This window comes from Apodemus sylvaticus, chromosome 10 (assembly GCF_947179515.1).
Source record: "Apodemus sylvaticus chromosome 10, mApoSyl1.1, whole genome shotgun sequence".
In the NCBI taxonomy this organism is placed as follows: domain Eukaryota; kingdom Metazoa; phylum Chordata; class Mammalia; order Rodentia; family Muridae; genus Apodemus; species Apodemus sylvaticus.
In genome coordinates this window covers 47,556,376-47,570,374 of record NC_067481.1, presented here as the reverse complement: position 1 = coordinate 47,570,374, position 13,999 = coordinate 47,556,376, and positions in this window count along the sequence as shown.

The window sequence follows — 13,999 nt, the reverse complement described above, 5'->3', positions numbered from 1 at the left end:
CTGGGAATATGGGCATGTGCCACTGCCGCCCGGCTAAATCTTTTTTTTTTTTTAAGATTTTTTATTTTATGTATGTGAGTACACTGTTGCTGTTGCTGTCTTCAGATGCATCAGAAGAGGGCATCGGATCCCTTTATAGATGGTTGTGAGCCACCATGTGGTTGCTGGGAATTGAACTCAGGACCTCTGGAAGAACAGTCCATGTGCTCTTAACCACTGAGCCATCTTTCCAGCCCGAGATTCTGTCTTAAAAATCAAAAACAGGCTGGCAAGATGGCTGAGCTGTTAAGAGTGCTTATTGTTCTTCCAGAGGATCCAGGACCTAAGTTGAGTTCCCAGCACCTTCATTGAGTAGCTGGCAACCATGTAACTCCAGCTCCAAGGCACCAAACATCCCTCCAGGCACACCCACACACATGATGCACATATACATAATTTTAAAATAAAGGGGACAGAGAGATGGCTCAGCAGTTAAGAGCACTGGCTGATCTCCCAGAGGACCTGATTCCATTCCCAGCACCCCCATGGTGGCTCACATCAGTCTGTAACTCCAGTTCCAAGGGATCCAGCACCCTTTTATAGCTTCCTTGGACACCAGGCATGCACATGGTCTACACATAGACATGCAGGCAAAACACCCATATACACATAAAATTAAGAAATAAAAATAAGATAAAACATAAAGGTGAAGGGGGGTAGAGTGAGAGGAAGAAAAGCACATGTACCATTCCTGAAGGAACATGCAGTTTTATCATGCCTTACTTTTCTATTTTAAATTAGATATAATTTGCATACAGTGAGATTAGCCCTTTTCAGTCTCCGGTGCCGGAAGCTTTGATAAATGCCTATCTTCGTGTCAGCACACCTCAGTCCAGTTGTGACACTCCCATCATCCCCTGCTTTTCTTCACCCCCTACTCTGTTGTCTGGAAATGACTGGCTGCGTTTTCCAGAATGTCATATAAATTCTACATGAATGCAGTCCTACAGCGTGTCGCCTCAGACTCTGTCTTCCCTCACTCAGCATAATAGGTCTGTGATTCATCCGTGTTATTATTTGTGTCATCAGTGTGTTTCTTGCCCCGCTGATTTGTTTATCTACTACTTGATTTGGAAATGTCAGAGTTGTTTTAAATTCTGAGAAGTTGTGAATAAAGCTGCTATAAACATTCCTGTCTAAAGTTTTGTGTTTTTTAAGCAGAACAAATGTGTTTTTCTATATAGTTCCTTGCCTTAATAAATATGTAATACAAATTTAAGCAGACTTCTATTTTGTATATTTGTAAACTACAAAGTAAAAAAAAAAATGAACATTTTTGTGGAGTTTGTATTTTGCATACTTAAGGTGAGAAATAAGTTTTAAATAAACCTATAATATTTTATCTGAAAAAAATGTTTTGTGTTTTTCATTCGCTTAGGTGTAGGCCTAGGAGTAAGATTGCTAAGTGGAATGGTCTGTCTGTGTTTACAATTATAAGGAAGAGTATTATTCTCACATTCCTACTGACAATGCCTAAGAGTTTCCGATACGCAGAGTTTCCTTTTAATCATGATAATAGCTAATGTTTCCTAATGCTTACTATATGTCATGCACATACCAAGCATACTACAACCTTGACTCTTAATCCACAAAGCAGTTCTGGATTACCATAATTGTAATTACCATTATTCCAATTTAACAGATGAGGGAATGAAGAGCTGGTCCAAACAAAACAACCTAGACCCTACCGCTTCTGTCGCTCCTTCACTCACTTAATAAATATATTGAACACCTGTTCCTGCTGATGCCGGGCACCTATGCTAGGTGCTGAATTCAGCAGAGAACCAGATACATGAAATGCCTGCCATCACAAAGCTAACTTCATGTAAGGAGATAGTATTCACACAAGAAAGATGTAATCGTGATAGGTCCCAAGCCAGGTCAGGACAGTACACACTGAGAGTGTGGGTGTGGAATGCCTCTGGGGAAGCTTTCTCAAAGGAACAGTTTTTTAAGCTGAAGCAATTCGGAAGAGAAGGCATGGCAGTCCAAAGTAGCAATGCGTGCAGAGCCATAAGGAAGAAAGGACCTGGCTCAGTCATGGAGTTTTGAAAGTTCAAGTAGAGGCTAAGGAACTGGGTGGAGCCAGATCTTGAGTGCTGAGAGCTGTCATAGGAGATGGATAGCCTTTGAAGGACCAGAGGCAAGGAGTGGCACCCCGGGCTCACTGCTGTCATCCGCTCATGGCCCTCTGTCTTTCTGTTTCTGAGCTTCCTGTACTCTTACAGGGAGTCTGGAACCAAGGCTGCTATGCCCAGGCCACATTCACAGTCTGGTTCTTGCTGGTTGTCCTCTGTGTATCCATTTTCAGTGGTTACTATCTGCTACAGCTGGAGACCATTCTGCCTTCTGAACCTCCCAACTCCATTATATTGTCTTTAATAATAATATTAAATGCAAGTTCAACTTAGGGGATTTGTTAAAAAAAAAAAAAAAAAGAAGAAGAAGAAGAAGAAGAAAAGGAAAGGAAAAAAAGTAGGCTTTTTAAAAGAACACAGGTAGACCCTAGGTTTAAAAACTGTTGTGGCCGATGGCTCAGTGGGAAAGACAAATGCCACCAAGCCTAGTGACCTGAGTATGCTCCCTGACACCCACATGGTATAAGGAAAGAACCAAATACCACAGCTTCCCTCTACCTTACTCTCTTAAGAGACAGACTGCACACAGTTCCCGAATGGCCAGATAATCCACTAACTAGGGTCTTGATATGCAATTCAGGGAGCTCCAATTGCCATCTTTTGACCTACATGTGCATGTGAATATGCATGAGCATGCACACATGCACACACACTAAATAAATAATGAATAAATGTAATTTTAAAAGTTCTTTAAAAAATGCTTTAGGAAAAGTAACAATAGGCCAAGCTGTTTATAATAAGCAAAACGGGAAATACTTTTAGCTGGAGAAAAACATGATATGTTTTTAAGATAAATACAATGTGGAAGTTTATACAGAACAATAATTTGTATATAAAAATGAGCATGTGATTGTCTCACAAATAAACTGGGCTTTTAAAAATAATTTTCTGTTATTCTGTGGCACAGGTGTATATAGATGATACAAAGTATTATAAGGACCTTAATAATAATCCTTAAAGTAAGGTACACATTCAATCTTTGATACTTTGAAGTAAAGGAGCTAGGGTGTGGCTCAGTTGGTGATGTGCTATTTATCATGCACAAAGCCCTGGGTTTGATCCCTAGCATGGCATACCCTGGGTGTGCTGGTACTTGACTGTAATCCCAGCATTTGTGAGGCGGAAGCAGGTAGATTAGAGGTTGAAGGTCATCTTCAGCTACATATTGAATTTAAGGTCAATTTTGGATAAATAAGATAATAAATAAAGCAAAACTAAATCTTGGAGAACAGACCCTTTGGTGGGCGACTGGAAGCTAGGTGTGGCACATATCTCAGTCAGTACTTGGGAGGGTGAGGCAGGAAGATGGCGATTTGAGCTTCATCTGAACTACATAGTAAGACCCCATTTCAAAAGAAACTGAAATAAGGGCTGCAGAGAGGGCTCTGCAGTTGAGAGCACTTGGCTGCTCTCCCAGAGGATTCAAATTCAATTCCCAGCACCCACATAGCAGCTCAGAACTGTCTGCACCTCCAAGATCTGACACCCTCACACACACCTACATGCAAGCAAAACATCAATGCACAAAAAAAAATACATTTTTAAAAGAAACTAATAAATAAAGGGAGGTGGTCTAGATGGCTGTGAGAGAACTGTGAGTTGTCCATCTCTAAGGAAACATAGAGAGTAAGGTGAAAAGAAAAGAGAAAAAAACCAGAGATCCCTAACAAGGAACCCCTATACTCTTTCTTGCTGTGCCAAGTGAAAGTGGTGTTAAGGACACAGTGGCGATTTAGGTGATTTGGACGGTCTTCTGGTGAGCTAAGTCCAATTCACCCCTCTCTGCCAATTTATTGTTTTTAACTCTTACTGTTTTGAGGGAGCTGAACTCTAATATGCTGAGTAGACACTGCAGACTGTTCTTTTTATAAGATCAAGACAGGGTCTTGGGCTGGGGAGATGGCTCAGTGAGTAAAAACACCTGCTACAGAAGCCTGAGAACCTGGGTTCAAATCCCCAGTGCCCCCAGGTAAAAATCTAGGCATGGCTGCCATGCTGGTAACAGCATGGAGAGGGTGGAGCAGTACATTAGAGAGCTCCAGGTCTAGCCAGCCTACATCAAATGTTAAGCTTCATATTCAGTGAGGTAATAAGGCAGAAAGTGACAGAGCAGGCCACCTGCTGCACTCCGCTGGCCTCCATGTGCACCCACACATATTACAGACAAACACACGGAGGGGGAGATGTACTATAGTGTCTATACTGGGGCTTAAACACAGAACCTTGGATGTACAAGGCAGCTGTCCTGGAATGGAGCCACACCCTGGCTCTGAGTTTACTTTTGTATTTTAAGTCAGGATCTTGGGCTAGAGAGATGACTCAGTGGTTAAGAGCACTGACTACACCGGGCAGTGGTGGTGCACGCCTGTAATCCCAGTACTCTGGGAGGCAGAGGCAGGCAGATTTCTGAGTTCGAGGCCAGCCTAGTCTACAGAGTGAGTTCCAGGACAGAACAGGGGCGGGGGAAGCACTGACTGCTCTTCTAGAGGTCCCAAGATCAATTCCCAGCAACCACATGGTGACTCACAACCATCTGTAATAGGATCTGATGCCCTCTTCTGGTGTGTCTAAAGACAGCTACAGTGTGCTCATATATGTAAAATAAATACTATATATATATATTTACAAAAAAAAAAAAAAGGACAGGGTCTCATTAAGTTTCTAGGCTGGCCTTGATCTCACTTTCAACCCTGACAAGCCTTGAACTTGTGATCCTTCTACCTACGTCTTGGAAGTATTTGGAATTGCAGTCCTACTAGGCTTGACTATGACTTTTTATTCCATTTGGCTCCCCTGTCTATACCTCCCTAAAGATTTGATCCGCAACACTACAAACAAATGAGTAAAGTTACAGGATGTCAAAATTATCTAGTCTGTGCCCTATAGCATCTTCTCGTTGTGCAGGTGGTACATGTCTTTAATCCCAGAATGCAGGAGGAAGAGGCAGGTGGATCTCTGAAGCTGCTGCAACCCACAATAACTGGATGAAATGTGATTGTGCTTAAGAGCCCTAGGACCATTTTGGAAATGGGGGCAGGTGGAGGTAGAGTGAACTTTGGCTATATCAGTGTTAGAAATAGATGCTGTCAACGTCCTGTTCTGTTTTGTTTGAGGCAGGGTCTCACCATATTGTTTAGCCCGGCCTGCAACTCATATATAGCCTAGGTTGACCCAAATTCACAATCCATCTGTTCCATCCTGGAAGGCAGGTGTGTGCCACCACACTCAGCTTTTTGCTACCACTGTAGAGTAGAAGAATATATTTAGCCAGGGTAGTGCCCACACCTTTAGTCCCAGCATTTAAGGGGAAGAAACAGGTAGATTTCTGAGTTGTAGCTAGCTTGGTCTACAGAGCTAGCCAGGATAGCCAATCTACACAGAAAAACCAAGAAATAAGGAAAGAGACAAAGTGAAAGAAACAAAGAAAAAAGTGAAAGAAAGAGTATATTGTAGTTTAGATCCTATGTCAAATCTTATTGCCAATTTGTATTTTGGGGGGTTTTTGTTTTATTTTTATGCTTTTTTAGTTTTATATTTTATGTTTTGCCTGCATGTGTTTATGGCCATATATTAGCTGAACAGGCCAGAAGGGGGCATCAGATCCCCTGAAACTGGAGTTAAAGAATTTTGTGAGCCACCATGTGAATGCTGGGTATTGAGCCCAGGGTGTTCTGGAAGAGTATCCAGTGCTCTTGACCTCTGTGCCATCTCCCCAGCCGTCTCTGGATGCTTCCCGCTCCTCTCTTCTCCTCTCCTCTCCTCTCCTCTTCTGCCTTCTCCATGTTTTTTCCTTTCCTTTCCTTTTCTTTTTTTCTTTCCTTCCTTCCTTTCTTCTGTCCTTTCTTTCCTTCTTTCCTTCTTTCTTTCCTTCCTTCCTTCTTTCTTTTTTTCTTTCTTTTTTCTTTCTTTCTTTCTTCTTTCTTTTTTTCTTTCTTCTTTCTTTCTTTCTTTCTTTCTTTCTTTCTTTCTTTCTTTCTTTCTTTCTTTCTTTCTTTCTTTCTTTCTTTCTTTCTTTCTTTCTTTCTTTCCTTTTTGAGACAGGGTCTCACTATATAAGCCATAACCCTGGCTATCCTAGAATTCACTACAATCTAGTGCATAGATCAGACTGGCCTTGGATTCAGGGAGATCCATCTGCCTCTGCCTCACAAGTCATCATCTAACCTTTACTAAGATTAAAGGTGTGAGTCATCATGCCCAGCCCATCAGACCTGGCCAATCTCTTGGTGCTTCTTTACAGACTGTCTTAGTACACTGCTTTTCATGATGACTGGTTCTTTTTTGGTCCCTCATTTCTGAATCTACTGTAACATCTTTGATTATGACATTTGGATGGTTCCAAATGTTCTCTATATCCTAGACACCAGTTTTGTTTTGATTGATATTGTGGCTCACTGTGCATGCCCATTCTTGCAAAGCAGATCATAATCTCCAGTTAGCTTCAGCAGCTCCCATTCCCACGGTCACAACAGAGACACTCAGTCATGCATACATGCAGGCTCCCAGATGCTTCAAACTTAGCCTTCTCATTGGCTATATTAGGGTCACCGTTCATAACCCCCTTCATTTGCTCAATCAAGTAACAATTGTATAGATGAGGATGACCACCCCTTGTGTAGAAATTGTATAGTGATAAATATAAAAACACTTGCTTCATAAAATTGATGTTAATTAGTACAATCATTGCAGTATAGCTACCAGTAATTTCTCCTGCAAAAACCACTTACAGGATGGGCAAGGGGCTAGCTGGGAGGTAGCTCAGTGGTAGAGCACTTGCCTAGAATGCCTAAGGCCCTGCGTTCTCCCCCCAGTACCAACCAAACCAACCAGCCCTGAAATATCTTACCAACACTGTGGCTACTTTCAGACTGTTTCTTCAGTTCTTTTTCTACCTGTTGGATTCTTTACAAAATAAACAACAATTACAACAAACAGAAAAATAAAGCATAGTATCTCATGAACCCTGGTAGTCCTCGTGGAGCTGAGGATGACCTGGGACTTCTGATCTTCCTACTTTCACTTCCTCCCAAGTGTTGGAATTGCAGGTGTGCAAAACCACATCGGGTTTTACGGGATGCTGGATATCGACTTCAGACCTCTGTGTATAGCTCGGTAAACACTACCGACAGAGCTATTTCTCCAGCCCAATGTCTGCTAGATTCCGATGCATCCCTTGAGCTGGGTCCAATCCCCAGTAACCCATAAAGCCAAGCATTGTAACACATGCCTATAATGTAAGGAGAGATAGGAAAATCAGAAGTTCTAGGTTCCTCAGCTACATAGTGAATTTGAAGCCAGCCTTGCCTTGCCTTGCACACTTAACATGTTGTGTTTAGAGTTTAGCAGCCTGTGGACAGATAAAATGGCACACTACACTATACAAGAGCAAATAGTTTTAGGGAGCAATACAATAGAGTGGTTGCATACCATATTTTGAACATGATAAAATGTTTCCACATATATAATTTCTTAGTCTTTATCATAGTCCTGGAGGAGACAGGACAATAAAATGAGGGGCCTGACACCAGGAATGTCTGAGTGCCTGAGTATTTTTCCTCTTTGGACTCCATTGTCCTATTACAGTCTTGGTAGAAGAATCAGAGAAATTGCTTAGTAAGCACTTATGTGATATTTTGACACTTGAGAAAATGATGACACCCTTGTGACTGGCGCGTGATATGGTCGTATCTATTCTGACAGCAGGAAAGGCTAATTTCTGAGTAGATTTCAAAACACCTGGACAGGACAGTGAACAGTGTTTTACAACATCCTGCAGGTTTCACAATTAGCTCTATCACTTTTAGGTGCCTATTATGTTTCCCCCCCCCCCACCTCCTACTTATGTGATAAGCAGTGAGTCACTTCTATAGAAAAAACTCATACATCATGGAAGAAAATGGAGGGAAATGCAGAAGTCCCCCATTAGTGCATATTTGCAAATGCACACTCAGAATGAACACGTATGCAGCCTTCTATAGAGGCAAGACTGTCAGCAGTTAGATGTTCTTCCTAGTGAGCCCTATATCATTACACACCGCAGCATGTGCACATTTTAACCACTGCGGTCGGTCGCAAGTTATGCTTATTTTTGAGTAATTTGTTCTCACCCATCTATCCCTCTTACTATATTCTGGAGACCCTTCTCTGCATTGTTGACCTTGTTTCTGTCTCTATCTCTGTCTCTGTCTCTCTGTCTCTCCCCCCCTCCCCCTGCCGTGTGTATGTATGTGTGTTTCTCTGTCTCTTTCTGTCTCTCTTGTCTCTCTATCTCTGTGTGTGTTTGTCTCTTTCTCTCTCTGCCTGTCTCTCTTTTCTGTCTGTCTGTCTGTCTGTCCATCTGTTCTCCCACCCCCAGTGGAGAAGATGGAATGCAGGGTCTTGTGTATGCTCCACAAGCATTGTACCACAGAGGCACAACCTATTAATCGTTCTCTTTAATGTCTATCTAGTATTCCATTGTGTTATAGTTAGAACATTCTGTGAAATATTTAGTGTTACTAGTTATTTAGAGTTTTAAAATGTTTTTGGTTGTGCACCCCAGGACCTCAAATTCATGATCCTCCTGCCTCAACCTCCCAAGTGCTGGTATTATAGAGTTACATACCACATGCCAAGCATCAATATCCTTTTAATACATATTTATCTTATATTAGCACTATTAAATGATGCCTATGTCTTTTAGTCTTTAGCCTTTTAGATAGCATCAGTTATTTAAATATTACAAAGTTTGTATTGGCCTGTTGTATTTCTTCTATTTCTAGTCTTTATGATTTGATTAATTATTTTTAAAACTTATAAAGATATTTATTTGTGCACCACATGCATGTGAGTGAGCATGTATGTGATGAATCAGTTGTGAGAGTTGGTTCTTTCTCTACCGTGTGGGTCCTGGAGATGAAATTCACAGGTTGCCAGGCCTGGTGGGAAGCACTTACACTTCTGAGCCATCTCTCTGGCCTCACTGCTGTGAGATGTAGCAGATCTGACCGTCCCACTCTAGTCTAAACCCCTACTCACGCCTGGGGCTTGTGTCTTGTTTGGGATTTTTTTTCTCTTCCCTGTAAATGATAAAAATAATATTTAAAATTTCTTCAACTGCCTTTGCAGTGTTTGACATTTAATACCCCTGAACATTTGTTTCTTAGAGCTAGCGTGCTGCATTGCCATAGCTGGGTAGATTATCAAATAGACATTTCTCACAGCTCTAGAGACCAGAGCCTTGAAACACTATTTGTAGGGTTGGTTCCATCTTGGAGGAGGCTCTGAGGGAAAAAGTCTTCTCAGTCTTGCTCCTCAGGCCCTGGTAGTGGCCAGCAGCCCTGGGCCTCTGGCTAAGACCTCAGCATTACAGTCTGAACATCCACAGCTCCCATGTCGCCTGGAGTCCTTTTCTGTCTATTGTAAGGAGACTCTCAGGTTAATAATGTCTCAGGGTAGGTTCCACTTTAATCTACAATGGCCTCGCCTTAGCCCTTTATTAGTTACCAAGTGATCACATTTGGAGGCTCTAGGTGGAGGTGAGTTAGTTATGAGGGACAATTTAGCTTCTGGGGCTGAGGCCATAGCTCACTTGCTTGGTGGGCACATGGCCCCAGGTTCAATCCTTGATACCACAAAAATGTGCCCAGCATAGTGGCTCATACTGTAATTCCAGCCTTGGAGAGCCGGAGGCAAGAGGATGGCCAGAGGTTTGAGGCCAGACTGGAGTAGAGTAAAACCACGTCTCAAACAAATTTTAACTTCTAATTTTAGAATTAAGAGTTTTCCAAATAGAAGGTTAGTAATTTCTATAGTTTTATTGCTAGTCCTAATATACTTGCCACATATAAACATTGGCCTGGGGTTGTAGTTCAGTTTATAGATTGCTGGCCTGTATGTATGCACAAGACCCTGGGTCCTGTCCTCAGCACCCCACAACTGGATATAACATGGCATGCTTGTAGTCCCAACATGCAGTGTGGAGAGAGTATCTTATGTGTTGTATAGATGCATCACCTGTCAGTTAAAAATAAAAAATTAAAAAAAAACAAATATATGGTGTATAGGAAAGAGTAGAACAGAAAGTGGACCATCTAAGAGAAGAAAGAATTCTGGGCTCCACCCAGGCTCCACTTGGGATGATGTGAGGAGACTGACGCATGGCACCTGAGCGCAGGTAATCAGCCACATGACAGAATGTAGACTAAAATAAATGGGTTAATCTGTTACGATCTGAGATATGGCCAAGGTATTTGTAAATATATTTTGAGTCTGAGTCTCATTTCTGTGAACACGGGGCTGGGAGAAAGAACCAGACTAAACTTCTGTAATGCAGGAGGTGGAGACAGGAGGATCAGGAGTTCAGAGTCATTCTTGGTTACACAGTGAGTGCAGCCAACCTGCACCATGTAAGAGGCTAAACCTCAAAGACCTGAAACCAGGGCTGGAGACAGTTCAGATGGTGCTGGCCAGAAACGCCATGAAGTGGCGCAGGCCTGTGACCCTGGCACTCAGGAGGCAGAAGCAGGAGGATCCTCAGGCCATCCTCAGCTACTCAATCGGAGGCCAGCCTGGGCTACACAGAACCCTGTCACAAAAAACAACCAAATATGCAACAATTGAAGGCTGTCTGGTTCCCCTGAGGCCGTTGTTTCTTCCTTACTGCTTTAGTTAGTTATGGTGAGTTACAAAGTGTGTTGTGGTAATTATGATTAGTTACAAAGTATGTTGATGTGTTCAGGAAAAACTCTTTCTCTTTCCCCAGGCTCTTTTAGTCAAGTATTTCTTGGCTTTTTTTCCTACATTATCTCTAGTTTGCTAAAGTTGGGTTTTAATTAAGATCACATTGAGTTTGTACATCAACTAAGAGTAAATCAACATTTATAATATTGAATCCTTCATCATAGGGCCACACTCTACTTATTTAGGCATTCATGTATTTTGGTAGTTATATAGTTGCTTTTCTATAACTCTTGCATATTTCTTATTAGACCTAAAACCAGCCATTATATTCATATGTATGGTATATGTATACATATATATCACACATATATAATGTAGTATATAAAATCCTTTTTCTGTTGTATTTTCTAATTAATATTCATTGCTCATATGAAGTCATTTATATTTGTATATTGTTCTTGTGTGTAGCCACCTTAAATTATGTTATCTCAGTATCTCTACTACTGATAAACAATTTTATCAGTATCCTAGGTACCTCAGGCTAGCCTTCAACCCAACATGTAGCCAAAGGCCACCTTATGATATTTATCTTCCAAGCCAAAAAAAAAAAAAAAAAAAAAAAAAAGAGGCCATGGAGTTGAGGGAACGTGGGAGGGAGGGAGGGATCTCTAGGAGGGTCTGGAGGGAAGAAAGGGGAGGGAGAAATCAAACTAGATTATAATCTCCTTCCCCAAAGAAATACCATTCCTCCTGATTCTCCTTTCCAAGTGCTGGAATTATTATAAGTGTGTGCTACCACACCTGTACTGTTTTATAATTTTTTTGTTGTTTATTTTTTGAGACAGGGTGTCTTTATATAGCCCTGGCTGTCCTGGAACTTGATCTTCAACTCATAAAAATCTGCTTGTCTCTACATCTTGAGTGCTAGGATTAAAGACATGCACCACTAAGCCCAACTAACAAAGTTTTAAATAATCCTTTTTCCATTATATTTTCCAGTAGTCATTGCTCAATGACATTTATATTTGTGTATTGATCTTGTATCTATCTCACCACCTTAAATTAGCATATCCTGTTCTTCAACTATTTTTTCATTTTTCTTGCTAAATTAATGATAGTAGAAAACAGTAATCTCAACAGGCCTTTCATGCTTTGCAATGTTGGTGCCCTTCTGAGAGTTTATTCTTGTGCTATAAAGAGATTATAATAGTTTTATAATAGTTACAAAAGTGCCAATAGTAGAACTTAAACAGCAGCCGGTTCATTTGACAGTAAGCACAGAGGGACCAGTGAGATGTCTGGTGGGTAATGTATTTACTACCCAAGTTCCATCCCTGGGCCCCACATCAGAAGGGGAGGATGGACTTTTGAACGTTGCCCTCTCACCTCCACATGAGCAAGTATACACACACACACAATACATACAACACACACACAATATACGCGCAGTAATGATGAATATGGGAAAGCATGCAGCACCATCAAGCTAAAAGTAACAGCTCAGAGTGAGATGTAAACAGTGCGGGAGGAGGGCAGGAGCATCCTGACCAGCGCTGGCTCTCCCGCCTTCTGCCTAGCACTTACACTTCTCAAAACTCCCCAGATCTTCCTAAGGCCTCTGCCAGGCAGCCCCCTCGTGTTACTTAGTAACATGAGGACTTTTTTCTTCCTGTAGGCAGCTGTCTCAGCCAGGCTCACAACTCACAGTTCACTCTGTAGACTAATTACCAACACTTGTGAGGCCCATCAGAGTGGCGACATTCAGAGGCCACATGGTGACCTTGCTGCTCAGGTTCCTGTTGCCCTGTATGGCGGTTCCTCCCCAAGTAAGATGTTTAAGTAAGGGGCTGGAGAGATGGCTCAGGGGTTAAGAGCACTGACTGCTCTTCCAGAGGTCCTGAGTTCAAATCCCAACAACCACATGGTGGCTCACAACCATCTGTAATGAGATCTGATGTACTCTTCCCGTGTGTCTGAAGACAGCTACTGTTAGGGTTCTGTCTAAGCTCCACCCCACAATTACCTGGCAATAGCCAGTATGCCCCGCCCCACAGTTGTCTGGCAACAGCCATGTAGGCCTGGCCTATAAAAGAGGGTGCCGGGCCCCCTCTTCTTTCTCTTACCCCTTGCAGTTTTACCTCTTACTCCTCTTGCCCCTCTTGGACTCTCCTCCCCTCCCCTTCTCTCCATGTGGTCTTGGCCAGCCTCCACCTTTCTACTCTCTCCCTCTCTCTGCCTTTCTCTGCCTCCACTACCCCATTAACTCCCATCCTCTGCCCTAAATAAACTCTACTCTATACCATGTCTGTGTGTGTCTGGTCCCTCCGGGGAAGGGATGCCTGGACATGGCCCTGCCTAGGTACCACCTTCTCCCACACCTCTGTATACCATTCTCTCTAAATCTCTTTCTCTTTTTATCAACATAACAATGATGCTGAAATTGGGGAAATAACTTTGGCGAGCTATGCAGGAGCTGAAACCCAGGAAATAACAGCTACAGTGTACTTATATGTGATAAATAAATAAATCTTTTTTTTTTGTGGAATTTTTGGATTTGGTTTTTTATTCGAGACAGGGTTTCTCTGTGTAGCCCTGGCTGTCCTGGAACTCACTCTGTAGACCAGGCTGGCCTCAAACTCAGAGATCCGCCTGCCTCTGCCTCCCAGAGTGCTGGGATTACAGGCGTGCGCCACACCGCCCAGCTGACTCTGGATATTTTTAAAATAAAAGTTACCAGGAAAAAAGCCTTGTTTCTGTTGGCCTGTGAATAAACGCAGAAGCCAGTCAGCTCAGAATGGTGGTGCTCAGCAAGCGAACTCAGGGGAACCAAGTTTGAGGCCAGCCTGACTACACAGTAAAACAAATGGGGCCAGGGAGATGGCTCAGTCAACAATGAGCTTATTGTGTGAACACGAGGACCTGAGTTTGAGCCTAGAGCTCACATTTTTAAAACAGAAAAGGCCAGGTGTATGGTCCACACTTAGAATCCCAGCACTGGAGAGGTAGAGAAAGGGGCTCACTGGCCAGCCAGCCTAACCTAACAGCTAGCCCTGTGGCCCAAAGAGAGATCCCTGCTTCCAAACAAAGAACTTACCCTAGGGATGGCAGCTTGAGGTTGACCTCTGCCCCTTCACACAAACAAACAAACAAACAAACAAACA